Below are 19405 nucleotides of genomic sequence, written 5' to 3'. Positions count from 1 at the left end.
GCAACCGTCCCTTCGAGCTGGTCGCTATCGACTCGATTCGATACTTATCGATTTCGATCGTTCGTGTAACGTTTCGTTTTCCTCGTGGCCATGCGATTTGATAGTTCGTTCAAAGTATCGTGACTTTTTCGTGTGCGTCGTGATCTTGCGCGAGTTCGCTATTATCGGTGAGTTAATGTGTGTTTCGTTCGCGCCGCGATCACGATTGATAACGCGCGGTCGTGTTTACTGCGCAGCCCGTTGATGTGCTCCGAAAACACCCTCGAAGAATCGCGCGATCACTTATGGGAATAACCGACTATGATTAGTCAGTCGATAACCGAGTTTTCCAATTCCTGTGAATATTTTATTCGAGACTTGTGCTGTTCAGCCTATTTCTCGTGTACTGTGTATTCCTTGAGTTCCTTGACTCGATGTTTTTTTATATTGGAGCAAATTTTGTCAGTACTGTTCAATATCAATGTATCAAGTCAACAGTTTTTGGAGTTCTGTAGTCATTTCTTTTGATCATAACTAGACTGCGAATGTTGCCCATTTATGACTAGTGAAAATGTGGGGAAATGCACGCGATTGTGCACTAATGCAAAAATATACGAAGTAGCATCAGCATGATATACGTGTTACACTGTTTAAAAGATATTATCCTCTCGAGGGACGAATTTTAAATGAATTATGTTTGCTCTAATCGAATACACACAAACGAGAGCAATTTTGATCTGTAAATCGGTTTTGACATATAAATATATTGTCTCATTTGAATATGGCATACGTTTCAATTTTAAAAGGTATTGCGATTGCAAGTAACGATAATTTTAATACGAAAGCAAAGATACACATATGTGTCGCGACCCATCATTCCTCAAGATGTTAATTCGTGGTTATTTTCGTGTTCGTGAATTAATCGATGTTCAAGGTGAAAAATAAGTGAAGCTATTTCGCATTGTGAACATTTATCGAAAAATGTTAATCGCATTTGGTGGAATACGGCGCTATTAACACCGCGACGAAACGTGGTGATTTCAATGCCCGCATGAGAAAGTTGCAACGGGTCATGCGTACGGTCCAAGATCATTTGTTCGGTATACCGCTTTTTCACACGTCACATTATAACACGCAACGTATTATTATCATTTTTTATCTTGTTTGGATTCCCATATAGACTACGACACAGTTTTAAACGAAATTTGAGCAATAATTACTGGATAATTATCGATACTTCGATAAGTATTCGACGAGTCGAAAATTGAAATTTCATAGGAGCCTTTGGTGATGTAAAATCAACAAGACAATAGTTACAGGTGATAAATTAAATTGATAGCTCTTGATGGTAGTAAAAACAATTTATATATTTTTTCATTTCCCGGTAATAGAATTGGAGATGCCTAAAGCACTATTTCTAAGTAACTCGAAACGATACATTTACCTAAAGAATTTTCCCTTGATTTTCATTAAATTAATTCAAATTTCATTTGTCGTTCCTTAAATTATTTTACATTGACTCGTTACAGCTACAAGTTTCATTTATCGCTTACAGATATAAAATCTGGATTCATTCTGCGTTGTACACTTGCTTGCACTTGAGAAGAGTTCAACAATTGAAATATTATTAATCATTGGCGTACACATGGGGTTCACGTGTTTCGTAAAACAACGCGGAAGACAATTAAAAGTGCAAACGACGAAGAGATAATTATCGTGGGTGGACGTTGTGCACGTTGCGGGAAGTCGAGGACAACAGTTGAAGTTCTAAAATTGAAGTTGTGAAATCGATCAGTGTTTGTGATGTGCTTTCAAATGTAAATGACACAGTGTACTCGGAGTATGGTATAATTTTCACTCCTGCCTGGATTATAAATATTGGAAATTCAACTTTGGACGCCATGTATGGCTGGTGAGTACCTCGCCATGTTAATAAGATTTGGTCGAGAAAAATCTACGGTAATAATAGAAAAGAGAGAATCGTACGTGACGTGAACTAGTCGTGCGAGTGTACAATTAAATAAATTAGATTTAGATTAGATTCTGAATCATATTTTTCTGTGTAAAATGAATTTTTTTAGATTTGTAGTTCACCAGAAAGTAAACGTGGAAGCGAAGTATGTATTGCAATTACGAAATTTCGTAATAAATTAAATATACTTACCTGAAACCACATCATTTAACGCGCTATAGACTCAGAATCTAGAATTCAGACTAGAATATTTAACCAATAGGGTTATGTCATAGATCATGTGTCGACTTACTTTTTACACAAATCCTTTCACTATGTGGAAGCTCGTTAAAATCAATGACTGATCAGCCGTATTCTCCCTTTCTAAACCTTTTTTCAAGTACAATTAGATGAAAGATCCTGGTATACTTTATATAACTTCTGGTCAATTATAAATTTGTCTGAGTAAGACGTATACTTTGGATTAGTAGTAGTAACAGTATGACAGGAATTATTTATATGAAGGGAAGACTAATTCTAGTTTTTTTTTTTTTTATATTGGGTGTAGAAATGAATTCTGTATTTCTATATTCAATGATGAATATATCGAATACGAACAAACCAAAGCAATATTTACCTGTAAATCGATATTTCACATACAAGTATGCTGTTTCGCTTCAACATGGATGACAGAACTTTTTAGAGTGGAACTAAATTTATTCAATCTGAAGGCAAGCTGTTGAAGAGAATAAATCTGAATAGAATTCGTGAGTGTGGTCTGGTTAGAAAAGTAAATACTACAAGAAACAAAATTTGAACCTTGTAGAGATTTCCGCGAGTACTAGGTCATCGATCAACTTATGGTACGTAACGATAATTTGGATGTAAAAGCAACCTTCGCGTAGCTTTCAACAGGTGAGCGCATTCGGTGTCGATGGAGAAAAGGAAAATCCTCGTTAGAATTCCCGTGAGTCGCGTGTTCGCTAAATTGCTTCCAGAGAATGAAACTTAATTTAGACTTAACCGAGCGCTCGTGCGCGTTGAGAGTTTCTTTCGTCGAAGCAGTGACGAAACCCAGGACGTGGTGCGCCAAAAGGCAGCCGTCCTTTCGTGGAAGTTGGAGTTTAACGTTCCTCGTCCACGCTGAAAGGGATTGACGACCCGCGGAACGTGCACGCACCACCCAACCGAACGTATCCTGAATTCTTTGGCGGTCGTGCATACGTACGTGTAACACCGGCACGTGTGTACAGTTTTTCGCGTTCTTTATTCAATATGCGTCTCGGTTGCTGCATGGCAAAGGTAATAATGCGTCTGGCGTTGGTCACGCAACAATGAGGATCCGTTAAGCTTTTCCGGTGGTTGAGCTGAGCTTTCACCCATGTTTCAAGCATTTCAGAACTTTGTTTGAAGCGTACAGTTAATACGTGTACCACTGATACGCGACTCTTTGCTGTTCTACTGTTTACCGATAGTTTAGGTGTCCAGTCAACTGGATTGATTAGGCTTAGGCGGTTCTTGGAAGGTGATAAGTACTGTGCGGGTGGTCCTGCAGGTGAGGAAGGCAAAGAGATAGGTACATTGGCACGAGTTGAGGTCTGTTTTATGGATTGTTGGAAAGAGGTTCAGGGCTTCAGGGTATAGCACTCTGATTTTTATGGAATTTTACGTAGAGAGGGTTGGAAGATGTTGGAGAGTTTCAAAGCATTAGATATTTATATTCGGGGAGCGAGAGTCGCGAATGGAGTATTGATTTAGGTTTAGAGAACTAAAGAGAATACTTAGAGAAAAAAGAGGAATGGTAGTTTAAAATTGGTTCACCTGAAGATTTTTATAATAGGAACTCATTGGTCGGGAGTAACTACGCGGTTTAAAAAATTGTTAAATACCTAGGAGTTCGGAAATACTTGTTTATCTTAAACGAACCAGACAACTGGAGGAAATGGGTGTATTTGGATTTGCCAACTTTCAGCTGATAAAAATATGTCGACAAGATGTGTTTATGTAAATACTTGCGAGAATCTCAACAAAGAAAAAAAAGTATCCAAGAAAATTCTCGATTCGTTGTTGGGCGTGAAATATGGCTCGGCAGGGACGGACAGTTGGGCGCCATAAAGTTTTCGGTCGGCGCGAGTCTTTATGCGTCGCAATTAGCGCAATGAAGCGGGAGCGGGAGGAGTCAAAGAATATAACGGCACGGTAAATCACCGTATCAGGATTGAATTTATGCCCGATGCCGTTAAAAAGGACGGCCTTGCGGGGCGAATAAATTCTAGTGAATTCCACGTGGTTGGTATCGTAAGCCAACAGCCGGAGCGTAACGTTTCACGTTGGCAACGCGCTGATATATTATCGCGATTGTATCGGCGAATGCGATACAGAGTGTCTCGCAAATTTCGCCGCAATGCATCAGCGGCGATCCAGAAGTAACGAGTTTGCGATGTTTTTTTTTTTTTTTTTTTTTCAAACCACTTCCTACGAGCCAACCGATTCGCGTTAGGTAAATTTGTTGCTGGTTTGCGACGATACTCGATTTGCATATATAATTTGATCGCCCAATGTAACAGTCTGAGGTAAAGTCGAGCGGTTTCCAACAGGAGATTTCGGATTTTGGTATTTGAACTGTTTCAAAAAGGGAAGAAGCATTTTTGGGAAATACGTTTACGAGTAAACTCTGTTTGATTAGATAACAAACAGTTTATTCCTTATATATTTGTTTAGTTTAATACGTATATTAATAAAAAAATTCAATTTATCTTATTTATTTAATAACCATCTGTATTTTATAATACTTTTGTTTGTTTTTGACGAAAGCTAAATCTGGAAGCTTTTCTTTTTTTTTTAAATAAAATTTGATAGTACTTTGTTATCAAGAAACAAAAGTCTAAAGCTTCCTCTGGAAAACCTTCGAGTAAATTTTATTGTGCGATTCGAGTTTGTCACGAATATGAAATTTTCGATGCCACGTTTGTTTTAAAATATTTATATTTCACGCTATTTCTGGAAACCGTTGATTCTCGTTCTTCTTTTTGCCGTGGAAGATTTTGTTTTCTTACTTCCTTTTTTTTTTTCTTTTTTTTTGTAAAGTACCATTGTCGTTAACGTTTACACGCAAGACACGCTGCGTTAGCGTGTCTCGCATGATCAGAACTGGGACTTAGGGTATACCAGGTGGAGCAGGATCAATTAAACGTTGCTGATGACTCAATTTCCACGTAGATTGGTCGCGGCGATCCCAATGGTCCGTAGGACTGACCGTAAATGTATCCACTGAAACGCGATTCTTCTGAAGAAAGCCTGTCATTAACGACGCCCTTTTTGTACGCGGTAGTAACTATCGCGCCTTTAAAATCGTACAAAATTGCGTGGTTGGAAATGCATCTCCACTCCGAGGCCAGTGAAACGTTTGGACAAGCCTTTAATCTTTTAACAACGGATACAATTTTATTTTATAATCCTATTTGTAATTTTTATTGAAGGAGTAACAGATCAAAAATCGATCTTTTATATATCAGTTGTTTGTAGCATTATAGTAGTAGCATAACGAGTTATCTATCTTTTAACCGTTATTTGAAATGTTTGTTTAAATTAGAATTTCGATCGTCCCTGGGAGCACTCAGAACTAAAAACGAGAGCAAATGATTCGTGGTTGTTCCATCAAATTGAAAACTGCGATAAACTCCTTTCCTTCTATGGGAATTGAATAGATACACACGGTTACCCATCAGCAACAAGATGTTTTTATATGACTTCCTTAGAAGGAAAGGAGTTCGTTGCAGTTTTTTAATTTAACAGGACAGACACGTAGCATTTAGTTTTTTTTTTTTCTGAACGCACGCACTTAGAGTACTACTGACAAAAGGACACGAGAAACTGTTAACCTTCTCTAATAATAAACTTCGACAAATCCTCGAAGAATAACACGTATCTATTCCTCTTCCACACGTTATGTACGTGTAGACAACCACGTACAATTAATAATTATATGGAACGAATGACTGTTGCATTATTAGATACGTTACGAAAGTTTGTAATTATTTTTTATGTTGTTTAACATAGACAGAAATGACGTAATGCTCTCACTAGATTAAATAGTTTATTCACTCTTAAAGTATGTTATCCAAATTCCATATTTCGTTTCAATTCTGAACAAAATAGTTACTTTAACCTCTTGAGGGATATTGATACATACGTGTACGTTTGCTTTTATGTCAAAATAGTCGACACGTGTTAATGTCGAAATGACGAGCTCAAGTTTTGCAGGAATTTTTCTTGATGTATTTGCAAGGTGTTTAGGGGTTGCGTAACCTAATCACCCTAATACACATATATACAAATATTTCTACAGTGAAAATAACTACAAATTTGGTACAACGCTCGAAGAGTTTCGCTTCTATATTTGCCGGTGTTCCCACTGGAGTTGTACCATTCTTCGGATAACTTTCGTCCTTATTTAACGTAACGATTCCCCTTGAATATTTCTCAGCGCGTCGAGAGCCTGTTTCGTTTCGAGGTCGTTCGATAACTAATTCCTGGTGCACACGCATCAGCTACATACTTGCATCCGGAGTTAGGAGCGGATTATTACTACCCTTCCACGCGAGGACAGCCGGTAATTAGCCTCGCGACTCTTTTATTATCTACTTGCTTCGGGGATGAACTCGGCCAACGATGAAAGTCCATAGCATTTTGAAATATTGCCGTTGTAACGATAATTCAGTATTCCGTGCTACCGACGGGTATACACCAACTTCACGTGCGCAGATTGATAAGCAGGTTAATACGTATCCCCCCGCGAGGTCGTATTTTATACGGGCAGATATGTGTTTAACGTTATTGACGATCCGTGTTTCGTATCGCGTAATACTTTGTACGTCGTTTCGAGTTCCCCCCCTTCCAAAGAGAACGCGAGACGCGTTTTATTATGTATTCGGTCAGAGCTCTTCATCCTGCTTTAATCGATGAATTAATCAACATTGAATTAATAGACCTTTATGCAAATACTTGTCCAAACAATGATATACAATTTGCATCGGCTCGAGTGGCGTAATTTATGACGGCGTTTGCTTGCTTTCGATAAGACGATGATGACCTAATCAATTTTTTGCGAAGACCATTTCAATTCTATCTAAAGATTGATTGCTGCTAAACTGTGGATTTTATGCGTTTATGACGAGAGACGAATACACCATGTATGACGAATATATGGTAAGCATAATGAAAAGGTATGCGCCCTTATGCAAAATAAAGGATGCTTGTCGAGACGTGGAACTTTATAATTCGAGTACAATCATATCGAGTACAATCATATCGAGATTTAGTATCAATTTAATTTTCCCGATCCATTTTCGCCTCGCAAATTGAATCGTCGACGTTAATTGGTGTGAGAAATTATACGAAGACGTTGGAAGCATTTCGATGCATCTCGATCTCATTAACGAGCAACCGCGCGATCCTGGCGGGTATGTTGCATAAATAAATATGTCGTTAATCTAGCGTCCGTAGACGAGTCGCGTCGGTAACATAAAAGGAATATAAATTATTCCTCGCGCCGTAATAATAAATTACGTACAAGTGATAATGGCTGTACGCATTAACGCCACTGGAGACCGAAAAGATCTCTATACACGCGCACACATACAGTGACGTGCAAAAGTCTTAGGTCACTTACGGTACATTACATTTCTTATAATTTTAGTGTCAAAGGAGGAGTTCCGTTGGTTTAGCTTATACATTTTATTAATATTAATATTATTGTACAGTGTATTGTCTGAAATTAGATAAAAATAGTATAAACTCAAAGGAAAATTTAATATTCATTATCCTTTTAATCTTCGTGACAGTGTCGACTCTTCTCGAATAATTTTCGCATGTTTTTGAAATTATTTCACACGGAATATTTTGCCATTCCACGCGTAATACCTCAAACAGTTCATCTGCATTTTCTGTGTCTTCTATACATCTTCACACCAATAACAATAAGTATCAATTGTACACGAACCATTGCGATTATAAAGAAACATGACTCTACATATGTATATAGTACAATTTGAATCGTTCATCTTTTCCCTTTGATATTTTTCTGTAATTATACTGACAACCAAGTCATAGCTTGTTACACTTACTCTGTACGCGTAGCGTAATAACAAATATTTTATTACGATTTATTTAAGCGTAATGCAAGCTTATATGGTGACCCGAGACTTTTGCACAGTACTGTACATGGTTCGTTGCAGGCGTTTCGCGACAACGTTCGAGATCAACGTTTCCCCCGATGATCTAGCGTGATCGATTCCGCTCGATCGTTTCAACGCCAGCTGGGACACTGTAAAATGCACACGCGGCTCCGAAAGGTACTCGAGCGTAAAATTCCCTGGTAGCGGGATAGTTAAAACCTCGAGTCGATTTATCTAATATCTCGTCACGCGTGTGTACATTCTTGTCCCGTACATTAATTAGCCTAATCGCGACATCACAATCAGTATTCAGGACGTGTGCAACCGTGTCCACCGGCTCACAGAATCCCGGAATAGATGTTAAATGGCAAGATGGCCGTAACGGCTAGGTATTCAGAGAGCCGGCGAGATGGGATCGCGGCCTTAACGTATCAAAAGCGAGATTGCTTTCAATGTATCCGGAAACTCGTTTCTAGAATGCGACCAGGTCGAGTTTATTCAGTGGATACCTAGACCGTGGCCCTGACGACTATGGAATCGTTGGCTTTTAACCCCTAACGCTGTAACATCGCGTGAGACTCGTGATATGCTTTGCCGAGGATAAATAAGCGAGATTTTCGTTATATTGCGCTAAAAAAGCGCCAAGAGTTGATTAACAAAGTTACCGAAATCTTGTAATGGAATACAGCAAAGATACCTAGACTCGAGTCTTTCAATTAGTCCTTTAGATATTTTTTGGTCGAGTTTAAGAAAATGGGGTGCCTTCTGCTCGAACTGATCCTTTTTTATCATAGATAGCCCTTGTCCTGGCGATTACAATGCTGGCCATCTTCGTCCTTAACTATCCCCGCCCAACTCAGGGGTCAAAAACCGAAATAATCCAAAAAGTGTTTTTTTTTTTTTTTTGGATCGATCTCGGTGAATATATCATTTCCAACTTTTTTTCGTGGAGAAACATCAGTTTCTTATATTAACAGTATTCGATATTGTCGCCTCTACCAAGAACTACCCCAAACCTACACAGACAGTAGATTTTTACGATAAAAGAAATCAGCTCCATCGGAGAGCGCTCCATTTTCTTAAGCTCAACCTATTTTTCAAAGTTGTTTCGAATTCCCCCAAACAAAAGTTACCTTACCACGGGTCCAAAGAAGGATATTTAGAAGCTACAAATCGGGTTTTAGAGTCGATCGTGACAAAGAACGCCGAGGTGTTCGGTTTTGAGTGCAATACCTCGGTTGACTTTCAGTGGACCGGTCTGCCCACCGCGGCCTCGAGGAAACGGACAAGAACGAGAGAGGAAAAAATAAAAAGGAATAATCCTACCGTAGGAAACGGCGCATTACACGTCTTGCCGTACGCCGTCGTCTTCCGAGACGATAGCAGGACCTTAAATCCTCGTTGCGGTTTCGCGTCTACGATACGCGGTGACATCGCACATTTCTTAGGCGTGCTCAGTATCACCGACTTCTTAATCTCGGACGTGACAAATTACTTGTTCGTGCCAAGAAATGTACATTTCTTTCGCGCGCCCCGCCTCCTGTCGTTTTATTCCGCTGTTTCGCATAAGCACGATTGGAAAAGTTATTTTAGAGAGATCGCGGAATTTCTTGGGATGCGTTAGGTGCGCCAGCGATACCTGTTATGAAATTGCACGGAGGGCTCGTTAAGCCTCTGCAGTGTACTTGTAAGTGCAATACAACCTCGATTATCCGTATTAATCGGGAGACTGGGTGTTCGGATAAGGGAATTTTTGGAACATAAAATATTTTTTGTAGATTCTTCATATTGATCTTCATGGATGAGTCGTTTATTTTAAAAAGTTGCAAAAGTCACTTTTTTTTTTTTAAATAGAGTAGAGATGTAATTTTCAAGATAAACAAGCGTCATACGTATTTTAAAAAGCATAACGTGAATATCGATAACAAAGATCGCAAATGCCAAACTTAATTTTGGTAAACTGTAAAGTAAAATTAATTGGCTATTTACCTGGTATTCGTGACCACAGTTTTCTCTGTCTGTGAAAATATGAATCATCAGCAAAGAAGGAATAGTTCCCGTTACCAATTAGAAACGATATTTTAATCATCCCCATCCGAATTTAACGATTCCAAGAATTATCCCTTCCGGGCGCATCTGTTGCAATGTTTCATCTCCTCCTCTGTTGTTCGTAATTCGTGATACCCGACGTAACCATTACATCTACGCACTCGCGCGCGAGTATGTTGTACGGTGAATTTCGAAGGAACGCACGAAACCGATGATAATTTATTCCACGGCCGTAAACTTTGCGCCGGACAGCCATCCTACGCTTGTTTCCTCTCGAGCCAAAAGTGCTAAGCAAACACGTATCCAGGGGGTCTCGATGTTGCGCGTACGTTTTCTCTTTTTTCCGTTCCCATCTCTCGGCTCCTCCACCCCCGTTTCGTTCGTCTCTTTTTCCTTTTCCCCTTTCTCCTACGCCTCCCCCTATCTCGCCATCTTCTCGTTTCACCTTCGTCTCCTTTAACGCGCTCCGTCTTTGCGCGTACTTTACCTTCGGCTTCCTTTTTCCTTCCGAGAAACGCGCGTCTGCGTGGAAATCGGAATGAACGTACCTCGGTCGTGCACTCACGGGGGAGGCTTTCTCACGAATGGCGCGATTTTCGCCTTTCATTCGCGAACCACTTCGCGTTTCGCGGAATGCGTTCTCGTGTGAGAACTCTATTTGGCTGTTGCGTTCGTTTTTCTGACGGTTCCGAAGGCAGAAAGATATTTTCTTTGAAAGCGATTCTTAGACATTTTTAGGGATGTTTAGTATCCCTCTAGCTTCCACGGAAGGTTTCATCATAATTTTTCTTTTCTTGGAGTATAATTGAGGACGAATTAGGGTTTTCAAATGCAAGACAAGGGTTAGAGTAATTTCTAGTCGCGATTTATATATTTGTAATATATTTTTCTGTTTAATTTTCTAAGATTAGTGTCAAGTTTGTTGCACATTCGATCCATTCTGAGATTTTTTATCATCGAATTCCTAAGGAAAAGTTAACTAGCCTAGCGTCCTATCCACCGGCAGATCCTTACGATCTCCGCCTCGATCGGTGTCCTCCGCGATAAGCGCTGATTACACGTCCAATTCTGCGTACCAGCGCGATCATACGGCGGAATTAAAATTTCAATCGATAAAATATCCTCTTTCCAAGGAATCCCGTCGTTGAAATCCTGGAAAAAAATACGAATTCCTATGATCGAGGGTCCGAGCGTCGATCGTGGTGCTTTCACGATTCCAATAAATCTGTCGTTGTTGGCACGGCAACACGGGGTTAACAAGCACGATTAGATAATTAGATAATTCGTACGTCGAATCCACGGCGAAACGAGGGTAAGGACGATAAATCCGGGTTCCCCGTGTTCTATTAATTACCGCAACGGCGAGGAAGTTTCTTTTGTACGCCGAGAGAAACAAGCTTCGCGTGTAATTCGAATTTTCGCTCGATCGCGGCTGCCGATTATTTCGAGGAACGCAGCCAGTTGTAGTGCGTGATCGTTCTCTTTTGCCGAACTGTTCGCTGCTTGGAAATCGACGGCTTGACTTCCTTTTCTACCTTTGAAGGAGGACGTTCTCTTTCTTGAAGTGCACCTTCTTGTACGACGTCAGATTAATTTAACAATTGCGTTAAATTTCCACGCAAAATGAGGTAGGAAAAGAGGATGCGAGAGTGTAGAGCTGCGTCTGCGGGCAAGGCACGACACGTGCTCTATTTTATAAATGTAAAGTAACTAATTCAATCGCTCTGTCCAACTTTCGGTTTACTAAAAGGTATTCTAAACATGCTATTAAGACTTGTGATAACAAAATGATTGATAACAAATATCTAGGACGAATTATTACAATTTCACCACTGTGTCTAAGAAGTTTCAATTATAACGCGCGGCATTAGTTTTTGTATTGCATTAAACGAGTGTTGCGTGTGTGAATGTTTACATATAGGATGTTAATAGAAGCTAATAAATCAAGCGTGGATGTCGAAACGCTGACGCGGCTCTAATATGTAGAGCAGGCCAACGAAAAAAATATCGCCCCATAATTTTTATCACCACCCCGAAAACATGCCTGGCATACTAATTGATTCGCGGTACAAGCGTTACCCCCTTGGTCAATTTGCATACGAAATCCTCGCGGACGCCGCGCGCGTTAACAAGCGTGATTAAATAAGTAGATAATTTGAGATCGATCCGACGCTACGAGGCAATCTCTCATAAGTGAGAAAATCGAGTGTACGCTGTAGCAATTACTGTAGTTTCCCCGAAGAGTATTAAAGTACAGAGTAATTGAAACCTTAAATCTTATTTGTCATTAGGTTTACGGAGATTTTTTTATCAGCGAACTGCGGATCTATATGGAAAATAAAATCTTATAGCAAAGATACCAAAAATAGGAATAGGAATAGAAATAAATAGGAATTTATTTTAGTTTGCAAATATTATAATACGAACTTTACTTTCATATTTTTACTTGATATGTTTATTTATTGTTGTATACTGTATGCGTTTTATAGCGTTCGCGCATTCAGATGTCCTATGAATGCATACAAATCTGCAGCGTACTTATCAGACTCGTATTAGTGAAGTAATTCTTTAATAAGTGAAGTGTATTTACTGAAATTAATTAGAAGGCTCGAACAAAAATGAATTCGGATATACAGGGTGTTTGGTAATTGGTGGTACAAGCGAAAAGGGGGGTGATTCTACATGAAAAAAATAAGTCGAGAATATAGAACAAAAAATTGGTCTCTGTTGTGTATAACCTCGTATGATTGGAGGATCATCGAACACAGTACTCTGCTTCCTATCGAAACCCATGAGCCCTCGTTTAATTTTAAATCTCGTCCGCTGTAAGGACGTCTTCTGTTTTTCTTAACGATGAACCCATAAACAACAACAGAGAGGTATCTCTCTAACCAGTTCTGCGTCGATGCAGCAGTGGAATTTCTTCTGGTCGTTGCGTTAGCCTCGAAGAAATTCCGGAAATCTGAGTTTTCGTTGCGTCGAGAAAGGGAATTACGCCATAGCAGAAGTGTACCTCGTCCCATCCGGATGAGATAATGACGATGTACACGGGGGGAAAATAAAGAACGCCAGTGAGTAGGGAAGAGGAATAAGAAAAGGAAGAAGAAGGAGATCGCTCGATCCGATCCGCTGCACGCATGAATCGTTTCGAAGATCGTATGCATAATTACCGCTCCCCGTTCCCTTCAGGGACCCCGTTTCCTTTTAGCTTATGGATACCGTTCCCGAAGATGCTTCCCGCTGTCGTTCTTACAGAGGGTCCCGTGCGATTCCTGGTATAGTCGAGAAGAAAGTGGTTTTTCTTGTTACTAAGGAACTCTAACGATTGATGTTCTCCAGTAATCTGATTTTGCTTAGATAGCCTATTTATGGGCTTTTTAATTCCAGCTCATCTCCTGGAATTTCTTAGCTATGTCGTTGGTTGTCCGCTTGAAATGCTCAATCGTCGCAGTAGTCTTTGCAATATTTAATTAAGAGCTACCACGATTCAGCTGCATTTTATCTACTCTGATTATGCTCAGGGCAATCTATTTGTAGACTTTTTAATTCTATTGTTTACCTTTTGAAATCTACTGTGTTGTTGGTTGTTCACTTGCAATGCTCGATTTTTGCAGTAGCCTTTCCAATATTTCATTGTAATCGCTTCAGTTGTATTTCCTCTTCTACCTTTTTTTTTGCCCTCGGGGGCTGTAGCTATGTTCGATTGTAGCTACAGTACGGGTTTAGCAATCCGGAGGTACCCGAGCTATAATAGGTCCAGCGTGTATACTGTCATTCCTCATGGAGATGCCACAGAATTATGAAGAGAGACGTGTTAGCAAAGTACATTGTACAACAAATGTAAGGTGCGTTAGATGTCACAGTCATGTTATGCGATTCTACACTCCTGTAAATAAATTCACTCACTCCTTTCTAACGATACAAGGGAAAAGAACAACGAGCAAGTCCTCTCAACAATAGCTTCGTTGACTGTGAATAATCCTATCGCACAAAAAGGCCTGGAGAAAGCCATCAAGCCAAATGAATTGGTTAACGTCTAGCAACTCGAAAGAACGACAGAATTAATCCTGAAAAAAGCCAGTTAAGTCTGCCTCCAACTGCCACTCGGTGCCAACCAACCCTTCTCTTGTCAACAGAATGCAACGAACGAGGTTACCCCGGCAATCATCTCGTCCATGGAGGCTACACTCGTCCATGTTCTAGCCCATTAATAAAACAACAATAAGAATGATCACGGCCGGAGGAACAAGTATTTAAATTACGATTATTACAAGCTGACAGGGCAGATCACTCACACCGATGGAAACCCTTAAACGAAAAGAGCGTATCGAGTCCACGTTGCACCGTCTTCGGCTCCCATTTAAAAGAAAATCTCTAGAGTAATCTATTTCCAACCACGTCAGACGTTTAGCCAATATTTCACTTCCCCTGTAAACCGGCGCAACTATCCATTGAGACTGTCTCGCATGGAGGTAACCGTGGGTTGCTCTAAACGCTCAATGGTGCCCAGCTTCCAAGCCCTGCAATCACCCTTGATTTCTCTATACCGTTGTACACGTTCGTTCGTGTAAAGTTAAAGGCGACTTTACGCGAGGCTGATCGTCGAAGCTTGCATTAGCGTAATACGCGACGATTAGCGTTGTAAGAAACGTGGATCGGCCAGCTCGTGGCAGAGGAGTGCTAAGTGACGATGTCCTCGTCGTTGATCGTCGTCGTTGCACTTTCTGGAGGTGATCCGGTTCGATTATGCTACTTTTTCCACCCCAGAATGAGTCTAAGCAAAAAACGTCTCGCTATGGGTCCACGCCCAGTCTCGTCAGCGGTCGCGACGGGGAAAATCGATAAGCAGCGATGAAAATGATGGATGAACGACGACAAAACAAGACGAACTTGCCGAAGAATGTCCTATTATCCGGTTCGTTTATTTAATCATTCTTTTGTTTCGCTTCTGGAAACAGGTTTCTTTTAGTTGGACATCTTTTTCGGATCCTTAGCTGCTAGGTGTAGAAGTTAATGTGCCTTTATATTCACTCTGTTCAGTTCAAGTAGAAATATGTAATTGTTATTTCGTTATTATGGTAGATGTATTATAAAGGGTGAACCGCGTAAACTATTACGTACGATAGGTATTTTAATTGATGTATGGGGTAATGTTGGATTGGCAACACACGATGCTCACAATGAGCACACAATGATCCACATTTTTAAATTTACGAAACATGACAAAGGATATCGTTTGCTGAAAGAACTTTAATACGGGGTTCGAATGCAGTTAAATGAATTACTGAATTAACTTTTGCCGTCTTGGAAATATATTTACTCTGGCTCGCAGTCAAGTATAGCGCCGTGCGTCGAATCGTAATGAAAGGTTCGCGCATCGATATATCAACTCGTCCAAGGAAAATAATCCGTTTTTATCGTGACATACGTGTAATGTTACAGCCCGGTGGCTGGCACAGTTGTTCGAATTAATGCCTTCTTCGCGTACGCACGGTGCAACGTTTCATCGGGCACAATTACGGGCATAAAACAGCGTGAGTTTCCTCGCCGCAGTTCCTGTGCCGCTAATCGTCGCGTATTACGATAATACGGAGCCGACGATCGACGTTACATTAAACTTAATAACCGTCGGGGGTTGCATAAATAAACGTAGCCGGGCGTACGAAAATATTCAGGAATCCCGTGGGCCTGTTTCGTCGACGAGATATTTCTGCGTCGGTGCTAACGGCTCGTCGGCTTGCGCGATTACCTGTAATTTGTATGTCGATTGCGAAAAACGACATTGAAGGTATCGGGCGTCGGCTCGGGAACAGTTAGAAAGTCGAGTTACATTTCTAGTTTCTATAGGTAGAATTCTTCGAGAATCAATTTAACATTGACTTGCAGAAATCTTGGTCTCGAGCTCTTAGGAATAATGCGAATGTTGCTGGATTTTCTCTTGAATCAGTGTTCTTTGATTCTGTCCTTTTCGGGTAGATAGTAGCAAGTGCATATTCATAATAATTACACTGGGAATGCTTATGAAAATTTTTATTTTGACAGATAGAGAAGAAACTTGAAACTTGAACGAAAGTATGTTTTACATATATTTTTGCATTTGTGCACATTTTCATAGATCCCTTCATATTTTAATTCGCATAAACATCCGCAGTCTAGTAATAATTGCACTGTATCAGATTTGGGTTATTATTAGTCCTGCGGTACTTGTTAAATATACGACAAAAAAAAAAAAAAAGAAATATTCTTAAAGGGAGAACCAATTATTAATAATATCATCAAGCTGAATTCTTACAAACTACGTACATGTAACTTAAGAAAAAGAAATGAAAAGAGTCCTATAGGTGTACAGATTCAACGATCCGTACCATCAGCGAAAAAAGATCCACCCAAACGATCCCCATCATCTGGAATAAAATAAATATTTACACAACGTTACATTTAAATTCAGAATCGCAATTCCCAGCGGAGAATACAGGTTTTTACCGACACGCATGTTCCGTGTTTACGTTAGACTTTTCCTGTTCTTTTTTTCATACGAATTCCACGAGCCAGTCCGGCAATAGTTGTACCGCGTGTTTTAATAGAAGTTACCGTTTTCTGACCAGCCCGAAGATTAGAAGTCCGCGAGGATTGGCTGCGCGAAGGGGTTAAAAACAAACGTGGCTTTGTAGCGCTACCGAAGCTCGTATATCCTCCTCGTATTTCTTCCCCCGACGCTCATTAGGATCTGTCAGTACTTTCACGCCGATCGCATTCTCGATCGACCGGCTCTCGTGTGAGAACTCTCCGGTCGATTACTCCGCCGTAACAATTATACAACGCTCGCGGCATTCTACCACGGTTCTCGCGCTTTCCGCGCAGTAGGGCGGATCGGGATTCACTTGTAAGAAAACGGAATCAGTTAACCCCGCTGCTACGAGAAAGGACTCGATTACGTTCGGGACGTGTCGGTACGAAGATGCAGGGCGTTTTGCGGACATGTCGCCGAGGAATCGTTCTGGGAACAAATGCTCGACGTTTGTGTTAATGCTTCCAGGCAATTAGCGCAGGCTCGATTGAGGTGACGGGAGGAAGTTGATAATTACGTTTAAAAACGTTGTTTAAGTTGAGAGAATTCAGATTAGTTTGCAAAAAAGGGTTTTGACGTGTTTCATATTTTGTATGTTGTGTGGATTCGTTTAAATCAGTATCGAGTGATATTCTTACTTAAAAATTAAGTCGAATTTTCCATTAAGTACTCAGTTTAACAGTTTATGATCGTTTCAGGCAGTTAGCGCAGGCTCGATTGAGGCGATGGAAGGAAAGTTGATATTTACATTTGAAAAACGTAGAGAACTTTTTGTCAAGCATTCAGTTTTCACTCGAACTGTTTATGATAATTTTGTGTAATTGATGTAACTCAGATTAACTTTTAAATCGAATAATATTAATTGACATTCAATCATTCAAGTCTAAGATAGAATCATCGTAATCGACATTCAATTAATATTATTAATAATTCATGACAGAATTACAATTCTTCAGTATCCAAGTACATCCACTATATTCAACATCTTATGACGCCTATAAGCAACTAATATAACTTTAAGAGAAAAAAAAAATGAAAGAAATATCCACAGATAAAATACAAATCCACGTGATAACGTTTCGTACAAGTTTGAAAAAGGTCCTAGGGTTTCATCAACGCCATATCGCATCAAAGATCTCCGTCAAGAGATCTCGCTTGAGCCAAACACATCCTACGCATCCTAAAAATTAGTAAAATCCACAACGTCAAGCCCTTCCCTTCGTTACTCCCAAGACATAATAGGTTTCCCATCGCCCTGGAATCGCGTCTCGATTTATTTCTCCTCTGGCCTAATAATTCTTCGAATAGACTTTTAACACGTTGCGAAATTACCATTTCGAGCACGCCACGGCAAACGGATCGCTGTAGCAATAAAGATGTCGTACGGCTGGCACGATAAATACAAGGTACAAGGGAAATCTGTTGGCACTGGTGTACCGAGCACTGGTAACCGTGGTTTCAATCCGCGGTATTAAGCCTCCGCGAGCAACGCCTAGGAAATAACGTGTCATTGTTGAAGGTGTGTTTTTGTCGAACGTTGATCGTTGCTTGAAGTGGCTTTTGCCAACGATGTACACACTCCGCGATCATGTAGGCGTGCATGTGGGCAGAGGAGGTGTGAGAGTGTTGCGAATGGTCCTGTTGCCACCGTGATAGTCCTGCGGTACGACGAGCCGTATTATTTCACGGCCAACCGGCATCCTGCAATGGCCTCATGCGATGGATACATTTTTCCCGTAGTCGTAAATGAGATCGTTGCGTTCGAGGAGCAACGATGGCGGCATCGTGACCGTCGTGTGTTCTACCAGCCGCAAGTGGATTCAGTGTACGAGCCTGTCTTTGGTACGACATCGATTCTCGTGGAAGAAAAACTCGTCCAACGTCTCGGCGTGCTCGGTTTTCAAGAAAACCGCTCGCGTATCTGTTCGTACGACGGTACACGACCTGTCGGAAACGATCCTGTCGTTTTCGAAATGTCTGGACTCCGGTGACGTGTTACTGCTACCGGGGCAACTTGGGTCTGATAACATTTTATTGGACTTATTCGCGGGATTAGAAGAGTCGACGTGAAATTAGCTAAGGGCTTCAAATAGATTGCTCTTGGAATTTCTTAGGTTGGAGTATATAAATTTGAGCAAGATAAGTTTTGAGCGTTATAGCTTTTAAGTCGATTTTAGATCGTAAATTATGCAATAGCCAAGCTCGCAGACTAATCACTCTTCAAAATACACAAACTTGAACTCAAACTTGATTAGAAAACTTGTCAAGGACTTCTTCAAAAGCAGGTTTCCTTTCAAAAGTAGAAATGTCATTAACAATACCAGTCGATATCAAGTCAGTGTCTCCATGACTGTTAGCCAAAATCCAAATGTCTAAATATGGAAGAACTCGATATTTTATTAAGACTGATCTCTTTCAGCTTCCATTCTTCTACTTACATTCCTGCATGCGTTCTTCGGAGCACAATCCTAACCACAGTTCGACACGCGTCCACTTCAGGGTATCTCACGGCGTATTCTCTTATCCCGAGTCCTTCGTAGCAAGCAACGATTAAAATTTCCCATCCGTACTCCTCGTTTCCACCGCATTTCCATATTTCGAACGCGCGCGCACGATGTTTACGCACGCCCGTAAATATTACAGGTAACGTCGGCACTCCTGCGCATTAGCCGCCATCGCGGA

General features: G+C 40.5%; 1 protein-coding gene across 4 annotated transcripts in view; it reads left to right on the top strand.

Moving 5' to 3' along the window:
* The first annotated feature begins 2 nt into the window (after positions 1-2).
* LOC128888482 (ankyrin repeat domain-containing protein 6) overlaps positions 3-19405 on the top strand; it is a 156730-nt gene continuing 137327 nt past the window's right edge. Inside the window, exons 1-2 of one of the 4 annotated variants that reach the window (XM_054145369.1) lie at positions 3-440; positions 1535-1891. The gene's annotated coding sequence lies outside the window, so the exon portion shown is untranslated. Of the gene's footprint in view, positions 1080-1233; positions 1328-1508; positions 1892-19405 lie in introns of those variants that run through there. The other 3 variants (XM_054145366.1, XM_054145367.1, XM_054145368.1) reach the window with 3 other exon arrangements.

The sequence above is a fragment of the Hylaeus anthracinus genome, unplaced genomic scaffold (genome assembly GCF_026225885.1).
Source record: "Hylaeus anthracinus isolate JK02 unplaced genomic scaffold, UHH_iyHylAnth1.0_haploid 11994, whole genome shotgun sequence".
NCBI lineage: Eukaryota > Metazoa > Arthropoda > Insecta > Hymenoptera > Colletidae > Hylaeus > Hylaeus anthracinus.
Note: the sequence above shows the minus strand (reverse complement) of the source record. Positions and strands in the feature narration are given on the sequence as shown.